Source organism: Cervus elaphus, chromosome X (assembly GCF_910594005.1).
Source record: "Cervus elaphus chromosome X, mCerEla1.1, whole genome shotgun sequence".
Taxonomy (NCBI): Eukaryota; Metazoa; Chordata; class Mammalia; order Artiodactyla; family Cervidae; genus Cervus; species Cervus elaphus.
Window position 1 is genome coordinate 46,966,419 of NC_057848.1, and position 15,093 is coordinate 46,981,511.

Sequence of the window (15,093 nt, forward strand, 5' to 3'; positions counted from 1 at the left end):
TAGGACCACAGACTGCTCTTGTAAAACTTGGCTCTGATAGGAATAGAGAGAGGAGTAGAAAGGGCTGGCTCTTGTGCTGGGGATGGAAGAGGTGTCACAGGTTATGGGGGGGGGGGTGGGCGTTGGGAAAGGACCCCGTGGGAAAGGAGGCATGGAGAGAGAGAAGAGAGGGTTCTGGCTAGCGGCGGGGCCAGGCAGGCTGCAGGAGGTGAGATGAGGTCCTAGGCGGAATCATGTCTCATTTGTCACCCTGAGCAGCTGAGAGCGCGGTGCCTGTTCTGAGGGGTGGCATATGCACCGAGCCTGGTCTAAGCAAAGATGTCCTGCGTCTTGTTCGGTAGGGGTCCACGGAGGGTGCAGCCCTACAGGCTGCCAGCCAGTGCTAGAAGCAGCATCACAGTTTGTTCTGCTGAGCAAGTAGAGGCGAGGGGCGTGGCTGGGGGCTCTCTCATCGTTTACCAAGCTCTGTGCAAGGATCTATGTTGAGGTCTGATTGGGGTGGCCCTTCTCAGAGTGTCCTGAGTAATGACTTGGGCATGACTCATGTTCTGATGTTTCCTGCCATGCCAAATGGGGGTGTGTGGACTTAGCCCTATAAACCCTCTGAGGTTGTATTGTCTGTCTGGCTCTTGTTCTTGTTTGGATTCCAATCTGGCCCTCAGTGTGTTATGCTTTGGTATGAGAATGGGTTCTGGCCTGGCAGATGGCTATTACATGGAGGTCTGGTTCTCAAGTAAGAGCTGGCTCCTTGTCTGAGCCTGGTGTGTGGGTCTGAGCAGTGAGCAGTGATCTGAGCAGGACAATGTCAAGATGTATTGAAGACTGAATGGGTTTCATGAGATACGGCTGTCCCCACATGTGGTGAAAGGTGATCTATGTATGTAGTGTGGCCAGCACACAAGCTTTCACTTCGGCTTGTGGAGTAGTGCTGGGAACACTTGCATGGACTGCCTGCCAATGTATTGGCTAGCAGTGAGATACAGAGAGAAGTTGGCCCTAAAGGGTTATTAAGCTCTGTTATGTATGTCAGCCTTGGTCTGAGTTTGGGTGGGGGAAGGCCTCGTGGTTTTTTAGCTATAGGTTCAGCCCCAGGAAGGGGACATATTATAATATAGGAAGTCCCCTATATACATTCCAACAGGGCATTCATAAGTCCATTTGTTCATAAGTCCAACAAAGTTAGCCTAGGTACCCAACTAACACAATTGTATTAACCCAACTAACAAAGTTAGCCTAGGTAACCAACTAACACAATAGCATTGTACTGTAATAGGTTTCTAATACATTTCACACAAACAGGACATAAAAAGCAAACAAAAAATAAAACACTTTTAATCTTATAGGACCTTGAAAAGTACAATAGTGCAGTACAACAGTCATACAGGGGCTGGCATGGAGTGAACAGGCAAGAAGAGTCACTGACTTCAGGAGGGAGAGGAGGTGGGAGATGGCAGAGCTGGAGGATCATCAGCAACAGGAGAGGGAGGGCAAGCTGCAATTTCACTCATGCCTGATGTTGGTGGAACGCATGTTTACATCTTTCAAAGTTCGAAACTTGAAGGTTCGTATGTAGAGGACTTCCTGTATGATGAGTGGTGGCAGGATATGGGTCCCTTGTCTGGGTGGATGCTACACATCCCATCAGCAGTATGACCAATGTGCCCATTTCTGATGGAAGAGCATAAACTACTCCTCCACAGAGCAGGTTCATTTTGAAGCAACTATGGTTTTCACACACAATACTTCATTCTTCCTATATCAGTCAGATCAACAGCTTTAACTTGCAAGTCAGGCTGTCTTCCCCAACATTCATTCTGCCCGGGTACTAAGAAGTCTGGATAACGAACAAGTAGTGAGGACCTTCCCTTTCACAGTTCTCATGAACTCTTTACCTTTCCTCTTTGTCTTCTCTACCAGTCACTCCTGTGACATCCCCAGTGGTATTTTTGGAAACCCAGAGTACACTTATTGTCCTGGTGGTACCAGCTCTCAAGAGAGTACATTTCGCTTGTGTGCTGGATTGAATAGTGTCCCCCCCCCCAAATTCATATCCATCTGAAACCTGTGAATGTGATGTCATTTGGAAATAGGGTCTTTGCAGAGGTAATCAAGTTTAGATGAGGTCATACTGAGTTAGGATAGGCCGTAAATCCAATATGATGAGTGTCTTTATAGGAAGAGATGTTTTGGGCACAGACACAGAGAGGAGAATGCCATGTGAAGACAGAGACTGGAAAGATGCATCACAAGCCAAGGAATGCTGACAACCATCGGGAGTTAAGAGACCAGGAAGGGTACTTCCCCAGAGCCTTTGTAGGGAGTGTGGCTCTGCTGGCACCTTGATTTCAGACTTCCAGCCTCCAGAACTGTTGGAGAATAAATGTTATTTAAAACCACTCAGTGGAGAAGGAAATGGCAACCCACTCCAGTATTCTTGCCTGGAAAATCCCATGGACAGAGGAGCCTGGTGGGCTATAGTCCTTGGGGTCACAAAGAGTCGGACACGACTGAGTGACTAACACTATGCAAACATAGCACTTAACTTTATGAAGGGGACTTTTAGCTGACATGGGAAGGAATGAAGTAGAAAATGTGTACAATTGGCCCTCTTCATCCACAGGCTCCACATCTGCGAATTCAACCTATGGCAGATCTACATATGCAGGATCCCATGGATTTCATGCATATGGAGCAAAAAATATATAAGTGGGCCTGTAAATGTTAGCTTCCCAGATGGCACTAGTGGTGGAGAGCCTGCCTGCAATGCAGGAGATATAAGAGACACAGGTTGGACCCCGGGTCAGGAGGGTCCCCTGGGGGAGGGTGTTCTTGCCTGAAGAGTCCCGTGGAGAGAGGAGCCCAGCGGGCTATGGTCCATGGGGCTGCACAGAATCGGACACAACTGAAGTGTCTTAGCATGCACGCATAGATATTAGCAGCTCTACCATCCAATAAAGGATGCTACTACTTGAAGCTAGAACTAGTGTCTGTGCTCAAAATGAAGTTTTCTGCAATAAATTTGCAGTTTCCTTTAAGGTTTCCCCGCCCCCCCCCCCCAAGAAGCCTAGACATTAGGGATGGAACTAATTTGTTCATGGGAAAAAAATAATAAAGTGCTTTCACTGCCTGCTGTGAAAAAAAAAAGAAAAGAAAAGAAAAACACTTAGTTTCAGGTAACTTGTTACAGCAGCCATAAGAAACTGACATGTTGTTTCTATTTCTTTTCCCTTAGCCACTGCCTAAATGGCAAGGATTTCTTTTATTTAATTATTTTTGGGTGCACTGGGTCTGTGTTCCTCTGCAAAGGCTTTCTCTAGTTGTGGTGTGCGGGCGTCTCATTGCGGTGGCTTGTCTTGTGGAGCACAGGCTCTGGGCTCACAGACTCAGTGCTTGTGACACGTGGGCTTAGTTGCTCTGTTGCTTGTGGGATCTTCCCACACCAGGGATCGAACCCATGTCCCCTGCATTGGCAGGTGGATTCTTAAGCACTGGATCACCAGAGAAGTCCTGAGGATTTCTTTTAATTTCTCTAGTTATGCTCCTCTTTGGACTGTGCTGTGCTGTACTTAGTCGCTCAGTCATGTCCAAATCTTTGCAACCCCATGGACTGTAGCCCGCCAGTTTCCTCTCTCCTCTTTAGACAAGTGAGTATAATTTAACCATCTGGATTTCATCAAACATCTACATCTGTTAAGCAACTGGGACTGCTAAAATATTACCAGTGCATGTTAGCCAAAAAAGTGAAAGTGAAAAGAAAGTGAAAATCACTGAGTTGTGTCCAACTCTGCAACCCCATGGACTATACAGTCCATGGAATTCTCCAGGCCAAAATACTGGAGTGGGTAGCCTTTCCCTTCTCCAGGAGATCTTCCCGCCCTAGGAATAGAACCGGGGTCTCCTGCATTGCAGGCAGATTCTTTACCAGCTGAGCTACCAGGGAATCCCTATTTTAAATAGGATTGATATTGCTTTTATAGAGTAACAAATGAATTTGAAAATTTACCACCGATTTAAAGCACAGGAAATCTTTTTTTTCTAAGAGAGAAAGTATTTAAAAAATTCCTGGGGGGTTGGATGCATGAGACAAGTGCTCGGGGCTGGTGCACTGGGAAGACCCAGAGGGATGGGATGGGGAGGGAGGGGGGAGGGGGGATCAGGATGGGGAATACATGTAAATCCATGGCTGATTCATGTCAATGTATGGGGAAAACCACTACAATATTGTAAAGTAATTAGCCTCCAACTAATAAAAACAAATGAAAAAAAAATTCCTGGGGAAGTGTCTTGCATCAATCCTGCTTGCTCTGGTTTCTCCTCTTATTGATTTTAATAGCATAGTTTTAATCCATTTTCTGTAAATAAATTCACTTCTTATTTTAGAGAGTTACTATGTTCTCATTTAGAATTAAATTTCTAGCAATTACTTACTTGGATTTTAGGTATTATATTTGATGGAGAGGAACCAGATATATAACTTATTCTTCCATCTCCTTCTTTTCTTTTTTATAGTTATTTTCTAGCCTACAAAACATTCTCCCTTTTTTTGCTTCATTCCATATCAAACACTCCAACAATATGCCTTCTACTACCCTAAATTTCCCCCTTCTCATCTCCTTTTGCCAGTCCCCTGCCCTGTCCCAATTTCTCTACTCCCTCTTCGTACCTACTAAGCGCTGTTAAAGAAACTGTCTAAATCATACTACCTGGATTCTATACAAAGTCAGGCTCCAAGATGCCCTAATGGGTCTTAATGAATGGCCTTTGGAGTCCAACTCGGGAAAGGTATAACCTTTGGGTCTAAGGCAACCCCCTGGCTAACAAATGGTTTGTCAGGATCCCTACCTCACTTCGGGCTTCCCAAGTGGCACTAGTGGTAAAGAACATGCCTTCCAGTGCAGGAGACATAAGAGATGCCGATTCCATCCCTGGGTCGGGAACATCTCCTGGAGGAGGGCATGGCAACCCACTCCAGTATTCTTGCCTGGAGAATCCCATGGACAGAGGAGCCTGGTGGGCTACGGTCCATAGGGTCACAAAGAGTTGGACACAACTGAAGCGACTTAGCACGAACATGCCTCACTTAAAAGTCACTGCTTAAGTTATGCGATGTGACGAATCCTCAGTTTATCCCCTGGGCTTTAGTAGCTTGCTTGTCTCTCCTTACTCAGATCCTAGTTACCTATCTGTTCACTAATCCATCGCTGAGTGCTGAACCTTGCCCAATATTTATCAGTTGCCTTGACTACTGCCGTGCCCAGCCAGGACTTTGACTTTTCCACAAGGAGCTTTTTAAAACATCAAATTATCACACACACAAAAAAAACAAACATCAAATTATCAAGCCACACACTGTGCTAAATGACTCACATCCACTATCAATGTTTTTTTTTTTTTTGGCTGCCCTGGCTGGCATGCAGTGTCTTAGTTCCCAGATCAGGAATTGAACCTGCATTCCCCTGCAGTGGAAACACAATATCGTAAGCACTGGACTGCCAAGGAGGTCCCTCACATCCACTATCTTGTTTAATGCTCACAACACTCATGTGAGGTATGAATTACCCCCCAACCTTCAGCCAATGACTGTGCCTTCCATTACACAGAAAAGATTGAGGACATCCACATAAGCTTCCCCAATTTCCTTCTTCTTGACCTCAAAGTCTCTCATTCTCTAGATCTTCAACTGCTTTCCTTCCTTTACTTCCATGATGAAAACATGCCAACTGGGGAGAGGCAGAAACAGAGGGGCAACTGAGAGATAGAAATGGTCAATCCACGGTCTCAAGGAATACAGACCTTCATGGAGTCCATGAAGATCAGCAAAGATGTCTAAAAGGAAGCACCAAGAGCCTGCCGAGGAGGTTCAGAAAGCTGTCATCTAAGGAGATTTTGAAATCGGAAGACAAGGAAAGAGCTCAATAAGGTTTGGTGGATTAAGAGTGTAGCATTTCTTGTGGGGCACCTACTGACTTCTGAAAACACCCTTCTTTTTCATGTGGAGTCAGCCAATGTGTAGAGACTTTCAGTCTTCACCTTTTTCAAGGCACTACTTGCCAACTTAATCACTCAGATGGTTTTGATTGTATCTCTGCAACTACCACTTCTACCTTGATAGCTCCAGACCTTCATGAGTTTCCCCATAATGATTCCAAAAGTCCAAGTTCCCCTCTGTAGTCAAGCACCTCAGCCTGCCTTAGCTTTGAGGAAAGTCAATAAAACCCTCTTTACAGCCAATCATATTTGGCCACCATCCAAGATGAAGCCCCTGATCATCTATTCTCTCTCTTCCTTTAATCTCCATCCTGCTCTGTACTTCCGTGAAAGTGAAAGCCATTCGGTCGTGTCTGAGTCTTTGCGACCCCTTGGACTATACAGTCCATGGAATTCTCCAGGCCAGAATATTGGAGTGGGTAACCTTTCCCTTCTCCAGGGGATCTTCCCAACCCAGGGATCGAACCAGGGTCTCCCGCATGGCAGGCAGATTCTTTACCAGCTGAGCTATCAGGGAAGCCCTCTGTACTTAGGTACTGCCCAAATTCCCACCACACTTCTCCCACCCAGACCTTTCCACTTGGCCCTAGGGAATTCTCATTCAAAGATAGACAGACTCTCTTCCAGGGGAACTCTCCCACTTTCTGGCCTTGAATTAAACATGGTCCTCCCCGCAAGATACCACTTCCATTGCACCTCCCTCCAGTGAACAATGCTCGTTCCTTTATTATTCACATATTACAGTTGGTATTCTCCTATGTCATCACTGCTTCCAAGCCCATAACTCTTTCAACATTGCTTCCTTAAAGTTTATACCATCCATTTTCTCTTCTTCATTGCCATAGTCTAATAGCTTCCTGGCCAGCCTCTCTCTCTCTCTCTGTCTCTCTCATTGGTTGAATATGTTGACACTTGACTCACAGTCTTCCTCTGTAACAAACTGGCTACCAACTTGGGCAACTTCAGTGTTCCTATCAACAAGCATCCATCTTAGGCACCTAGTGTTTTTTGGGGAGGGGTGATTCTAAAAAAACAGCATTTGAACAGCCTCAGCTGACTAAACTTTGTGGTTTCTTGATGGTTACTCAATATGAAATGTCTCCATTTGGACAGAAACTCAGCCTTGTTCAGGACAGAGAGTGCAGGATGATTGTAGTTGAGTAGAGTTTCAATAGATCTGAATTTTTCTCTGAAGCAGACTCAGTCTCCGAGTATATGAGATGGTGAGGTTTCTGGGGAAAGCAAGAGTTGCAGCAGACTGAATCTAGGCTTATCTGGTGGGTGGCACAATATTCAGATCACTCTATTACAAGAGACTACCCTCTCAATTAAAGCTTCATGACGTTGATAAGTAAAAAATGTGATTTCAGTAAATATTTCCTGAGCCTCTGCTATGACCCAGGAGCTGAGAAAAGAAAAATGGAGAAAAAAAATCCTGACCCCATTGCTTACATCGGTTCATAAATGCTTAGCATAAATCACTCATATGTCAAATTGAAATAGTGCTATGCACTTCACAGAATTGTTGTGACTTTTAAATGAGATAATTCATATGAGGCAGATAGCTCAATAAATGCTAAGTAAATGGTAAAAGCATGGGGCTCCTGTGAACTCTTCTGCACCTCCTGAGTGTGACCACCAGGTGTCAGCCTCCCCTAGCTAAACCCTAGCAGGCCAAAGGTGACCCGGTCATCTACCCTCTCCAAGAGGAGAGGAAGGCACAAAGGACTTGACAACTATTTGCTCCTCACCTATTCCTGATCAGAGCTACTTAGGTGCAGAAATTTCTTAGTACTGATTTCAGGTGAGGACTTGGGTGTCCACAGAGTAAACCCAGTTGGAAGGGTTCTACAGTCTCCCTAGGCACCACAAGGTGGAAATGACCAAGATCTGGTCAAGGAGAAACAGAAAAAGGACATTAAAGGCAAAGAGGGGGCAAAGCCAAGCCAATTCAGGAAAAGGCTAAGGAGAGAATGAAATCGGAGGATGAAGTGACAGACAGAGTGGGAAAGATAAAACTTTTCTTATTCCATCACCTCTCCAGGGCCTTGCCAAAGCCCTCCAGCATTTAAGCCACCAGCAACCCGAAACTCCCACCTCCCAGGCTCCTGCCACACGTCAAATCCCTTTTAAATCCTTGTAATCCCACTGATTCTCTAGCTGGCTTTCTCTCGGATATATTTCAGAGAGGAGCTTTCCAGTCCCTGGCAAAGAACTCATCATTCTTTTTGAGCCCCTGTAGTTTCTACTTTGTATCTGAGCTGCCATATTTTCCAGACTTCCCTGTTCTCCTCATTAGAAACTATATTTCCATTTTTTGAAAGAAGCTTTCTTCCTCCTTACAATAGCCTCTTTGACTTTGCCAGTTAACCAAGTTGCATATTTTGTTTCCCCAGTGCCTAGTATTTTTGATCGTTGGCATATATTTGCTCAGGCTTCCAATACTGTATTTTTTAAATAGCCCACAGGCTTCCTGTGGTGTATTGACTTTTTGAATGTTAGTCTTAATTTTTCCTGATGTCCTGTAACATGTGGCATACCCAAACAGGAATAGGCCTTGTTCAGACACCATCCCGAAGCAGAACTGTTGACTTGGTGTGCTCTCTGTGGACAGAAACTGGCCTGCAACTGGTTTTCAGGTCCAACCACCAGTTAAGAGCTCTTTCCTTCACATAGAAAGAGGTCTTTGCTCAGGAATTTCTTAAGGGGAAAAAAAAAAAAAAACCTAAGGAATGAATTGAGAAAATCGAACCTATACTCTATGTAAAAAATTTGAGAGCGATATATGTGTGCCAGTTGCTCAGTCGTGTCCAACTCTTCGTGACCCCATGAACTGAAGCCCACCAGGCTCCTCTGTCCATGGAATTTCTCCAGGCAAGAATATTGGAGTGAGTTGCCATTCCCTTCTCTGGGGAATCTTCCTGAGCCAGGGATCGAACCCAGGTCTCCTGAATTGCAGGCAGACTCTTTACCGTCTGAGCCACCAGGGAAAAATAAAATCTAAAGTATACTGCATTTAATGTAAAGACAAACTTGTGAACTACCTCTAATTCCTTGTCTCCCTTAGCAGTGTTGGCAAAGGAAAGTGAATCCATTTCTATGGCAACACAAGGATTCTAGGAACTAACGTATCCAGTTACCTGAAAAACCTCAACTTGGATTTCCTCCAAATCATGATCAATCCAGGTCATTGCCAGATCACTTAAAAGAGGCCTGGGACCTTCCACTCACCCAACTGCTACTGTTTCTATCCATTGTCAATAGGGAAATAGCCTTATTAGGGAAATAACTCTGCTATGGTGACATTGCACGTAACCGCATAGGCAAGGGCTTGGACTATCTGAGCTTTGGCAGAATGCCTTTTATCCTCCTGGAACACAGGAGGATAGGAGGCCTGTAAGGAGCTCCTACAAAGCCATCTCCCACTGGCCTGCCTACCCACTGTGGGAGGCTGTCATGAGATTGTTTCTCATGCCCACCCTGGTTCTGATGATGTATGGAGCTTTCTGTCTTACACCTTCATAACACACCTACAAGAATATAAAACCCCAAGTGACGCCTCGGCTCCTCGGGACAACTTGTTCTAGTGTTGTCCTTTCTAGTGGGAGGGAAGGATCACAGAGAACTGGCACCTTAGGCTTATCCTTTTTGCTATCTACTTAAGGAGTAAAATGTCTAAATCTAGAAATGACTCGCTGGAGCTTATCAGCAAATAAATCTGGCCTTGGTCTTGGCTTGTCTCTTGTGTGAGCTTGACAAGTCTTGAGCCATTGCACACAACTAAGCTGTGACTGTTCCAAAAGTATGTGGGTTGAGGCCACAGCTGATTCCATTGATAAGATCTGAGTCCTCCTACTTGCTGGAGGCTCTTGCTGTTTCTAACACTAAGTGTGTGTGTGTTCAGTTGTGTCCGACTCTGCAACCTCATGGACTATAGCCTGCCAGGCTCCTCTGTCCATGGAATTCACCAGGCAAGAATATTAGAGTGGGTTGCCGTGCCCTCCTCCAGGAGATCTTCCCGACTCCAGGGATCGGACCCTCATCTCCTATATCTCCTGCATTGGCAGGCAGATACTTTATCTTTGGGAAGCCAGAAATTTGACACTCCTCCCCGTCAGGGAGTCAGACCCCAGTTTCCCACATGACAGATGGGGATACTCACCACTATACTAATGAGGAGTGGGGCTACAAATAGATCCCCTTCTGTACACCTCAGCTAAGATGGCCTTCGAGACACAATAACATCTCCAGCATTTTTTTTCTTATTTTTAAAAATGGAGATGTAATTTACATAAAATTATAGATTTTATTTTTAATGAAGGGTTTGTATTTTTATTTACTTCTTTTTTTAATATTTATTTATTTGGCTGTGTTGGATCTTAGTTGCATCATGTGGGATCTTTCTTTGCTGCACAAGGACTCTCCAGGTGTGGCACTCAGGTTTAGCTGCTCTGAGGCATGTGGGATCTTAGTTCCCCCACCAGGGTTGGAACCCACATCCCCTGCACTGCAAGGCAGATTCTTAACCACTGGACCACCAGGAAAGTCCCTTAATATACATTTCAAGTGTATTTCTTGATGAGTTTTTGACAAATATATATACCCACATAAGAATCTCTGCTGTCAAGATATAGAACATTTTTATCACCTCAAAAAATCCCCACTCAAACTTGCAAATAGTAGATAAATAAGTCCTAGAGATCTAATCCACAGCATAGTGATTATAGTCATCAATACTGTATTATAAACTGTGAAATTGCTATGAGACTAGATTTTAATTGTTCTCACAACAAGAAAGAAAGAATAATTATGACATAGAGGAGTTAGCTAACACTACGGTGGTAATCATATTAAAACATATAAATGTACCAAATGACATATTATACACCTTAAACTTACACATTATATGACAACTATATCTCAAATTTTTAAAGTTCCCACTTGCCCATTTCCAGTCAATTACCACCACTATCCCCCAAGGGGCAACCACTGTTTTGATTTCCATTTATAAATGTTTCATATATTGGAGTAATGATAATCCTAGGTTGGCCAAAAAGTTCATTTGGGTTTTTCACACACATCTGGGGCTTCCCTATTGGCTCAGACAGTAAAGAGTCCACCTGCAGTGCAGAAGACATGAATTCAATCCCTCGGTTGGGAAGATCCCCTGGAGAAGGAAATGGCTACCCATTCCAGTATTCTTGCCTGGATGATCCCATGGACAGAGGAGCCTGGTGTCCATGGGGTTGCAAAGAGTCAGACCTGACTGAGTGACTAAGCAGGCAATAAAAGCATCTAATAATAAATATTTCATATAAATGGACTTATAATTTATGAACTCTTGTATATGGTTTCTTTTGCGCAACTTTATGTTTCTGAGATTCTACAGGTTGTTGTATATATCAGCAGTTTCTTATTTTTAATTGCTGAGTAGCATTCCATTGAATGGATGGGCCACAGTTTCTTTATCCATTCACCCAATGATGGACAATTGAGTTGTTTATTAACAAAATGGCTTTGATTATTTGCATATAATTCAACATTGTTTTGAATCCTGGAGAAATGCCCATATCTTCTTTTCCTTTTATTGTAGAATACTTCAAACATTCAAACAAATATAGAGAATAGTAAAATAATAATAAGATATCTCTGTAACCCTCCATTCATTTTTTTCCCCTTTTATATAGACTTTATTTTTTAGAGCAGTTGTAGGTTCCCAGAAAAATGAGCAGAAAGTACAGCATTCTTGTATACCCCTTGCCCCATGGATACATAGCTTTGCCTGTTATCAACATCTCTCACCAGGGCAGTACATTTATTACAACTGATGAACCTACATTGACACAGTACAGTCCCCCAAAGTCCATAGTTTACATTAGAATTCACTCCTGGTGTTGTACATTGTATGTGTGTGTGTGCTCAGTCACTCAGTTGTGTCCAACTCTTCGAAACCCAATGGACTGTAGCCCACCAGGCTCCTCTGTCCATGGAATTTTCCAGGCAAGAATCCTGGAGCAGGTTGCCATTTCCTGGTCTAGGGGATCTTCCTGACCCAGCAAATAAACCTGCATCTCCTGCATTGGCAGGTGGATTTTTTTTTTTTTTTTTACCACTGAGCCACCTGGGAAGCTCTATACATTGTATAGAGTTGAACAAACGTATAATGACATATACATACGTATATCACCTTGTTCTGTCAACTGAGAGAGCTTAATAGCAATGAGAATCCAGTAGCAACAAGAACATCTAACACCCAGATCTTGGTTTCTAATACCAATAAAAGCAAGGAGGGCTCCATAGAGAAATGACTAATTCTAGAATTGGGCCAAGAAATATACAAGAAGAACCTGGATCATCTTGTAGTGCCAGAAAGTAAGGACATGGTAGAAAAAAAAACACACACAAAGAAACAAAGAACCTATGCAATGATGATAAAGTGAAAGAAGTCGCTCGGTCGTGTCCGACTCTTTGCGACCCCATGGACTGTAGCTCGCCAGGCTCCTCCTTCCATGGGATTTTCCAGGCAAAAGTACTGGAGTGGGTTGCCATTTCCGTCTCCAGAGGATCTTCCCGACCCAGGGATCAAACCTTATAATGCGGGTCTCCCGCATTATAGGCAGACGCTTTACTGCCTGAGCCACCAGGGAAGTCTTTGGCCTCTGGCTATGATGACGCAATGATGCAATGATGATGAAGGTATACTAAAGGGACACAGGAGTCAGATAAATGAATTCCCTTTAGCCAAATCGAGAACAATTTGAGCAACCAAATAAAGTGGTATTTATCCATTAGTCTATACTGATATAAATAAATGATTGAATAAATAAATAAATGGAGGAGAAGGACTAAATATCACATGCAGAAAATTTCAAATAATTTGTGTAGGTATTCCACCCTCACAGAGATAGAGCATGACTACCTACTCCTTATTGTGGGCTAAGCATAATGACAACCTTCCAAAGAGTACACTATGGAAAAGGTCTCAAACGAGTAACTTTACAGTGAAGTAATCTGAAAAATACTACCTCAGCCAGGTGATCAAGATCAGCATCAGCAGTGCTAAGTCGTGTTGATAATGTGTTCCCTTCAGATGGCGTGATGAGAATAAGACTTTACCTTTATGTCCTTCCTCCTCAAAATACATAACCCCAGTTTAATCATGAGAAAAATATCAGACAAATCCCAATTGAGGAACATTCTACAAAATACCTGAACAGTACTCCTCAAAACAGTACTGTACCAGTACTCCTCAAAAGTAAGAAAAGTTTAGGAAAATATCATAGGTAAGAAGATTATAAGCAGACCTGACAACTAAAGGTAATGTGGTAAACTAGATGGGTTCCTGGAAGAGTAAAAGGACATTAGGTAAAAACTAAGGAAATCTGAATGAGATATGTACTTATTTAATAATAATGTACCAGTGTTGATTCATTACTTGTGACAAATGTACCTACAAGAACTTAATAATAGGGGAAACTGAATGTGTACTAGTATATGTTACCTCTTTGTATTGTGTTTGAAATTTTTCTTTAAATCTAAAGCAGTTCTAAAATAAAATGTTTACTCTTTAAAAATGTTGCAAATCCAGTTGTAGGAACATTCTGCAGAACCAATTTGCCTATTGTATAGCACAGGGAATATAACTGATATTTTATAGTAACTAAATGGAGTATAATCTATGTAAATATTGAATCACAGTATTGTACATCTGAAACCAATAAAATATTGTAAATCAACTATACTTCAATAGAAATAAATAGATAAAAATAAATAAAGTCTCTAAAATCTAAAAATAAACAAAAACAAATTTGCCTAGACTCTTCAAAAAAGTCAATGTTATGAAAGGCACAAAAAAGGTAGTGGAACTTTACTAGATTAGAGACTAGAGGAAATGACAACCAAATATAATGTGTGACATTTGAGTGGATTCTAGATGGAGTTTAAAATAACACTAAAGGACATTATTACAATAATTGGAGAAATTTTAATACGGATGGTAAATGAGATAATAGTAGGATGACAAGCATTAAAATGCCCTGAATGTGATCAGTATATTGTGGCTATGTAGAAGAATGCCTTTACTTTAGGAAATACATGCTGAAGTGTTTAGGAATTAAGTGCAATTTGCTCTCAAATGACTCAGAAAAGGAGTACTGTATATTTACACATAGATAAAGCAACTGTGGCAACATGCTTACAATTGATAAGGGGTGTGTTCCACTCTTCTTGCAACTTAGTATTTTAAAGGTTTCAAAATAAAAAATTAGGAGGGATAATCATGTTGCAAAGAATATTTTTGCACATATCTTCTTGGGCACATGAAACTCTAGGTTATACTTAGAAGTAGACTTTCTGAGTCATAAATATGAGCATCTGTAGCTTTACTAGATTTTGCTTAATTACTTTCCAAAGTGGTTGTCTCAACTTATATTTCCTTTACATTTCACTACATCTTCACACAACACTGTCAGTTCTCATTTATACCAATCTGATGGGTGTAAGTGTCATATTATTGCTTTTCCCCCAACATTTTGTTATAAAAAAATTAAACACATAGTAAAGATTTTTTTTTTAAAATATGCAGTGAATCCGGGTGGTGGCTATATGGGCATTTTGTCCTAGTTGCTTTATCACATATCTATCCATCCCTCTATCCATAATTCAATGTATCATATTTTATAACATATTTAGAAGAAAATCGAACACATCAGTATACTTCACTCATAAACATGTCAGCATGCATATCATTAATGAGAATTCATATTTGCTTATATATTCTTAAGGTAAAATTTATTTACTGTGGAATGTTCAAACCAGAATAATATATTCACTGAGTTCTAACAAATGTATATACACCTGTGTGACCCAAACCTCCATCGAAATATAGAACAGTATCGTCATCCCTAGGAAGTTCCATAATTCCCCTCCAAGTCAATCCCTGGTCCCACTCCCACCAGGTAACACTATTCTGTTTTCGTTTTCATGATAGATTAGTTTTTAATCTGTTCTAAATATAATAGGTACTCTTTTGTGGAAAATCTCCTTCAGTCAGCATGATGTTTGTGAGATCCACCCAGGTTGCTGTATCTGTCACTAGTTTGCTCC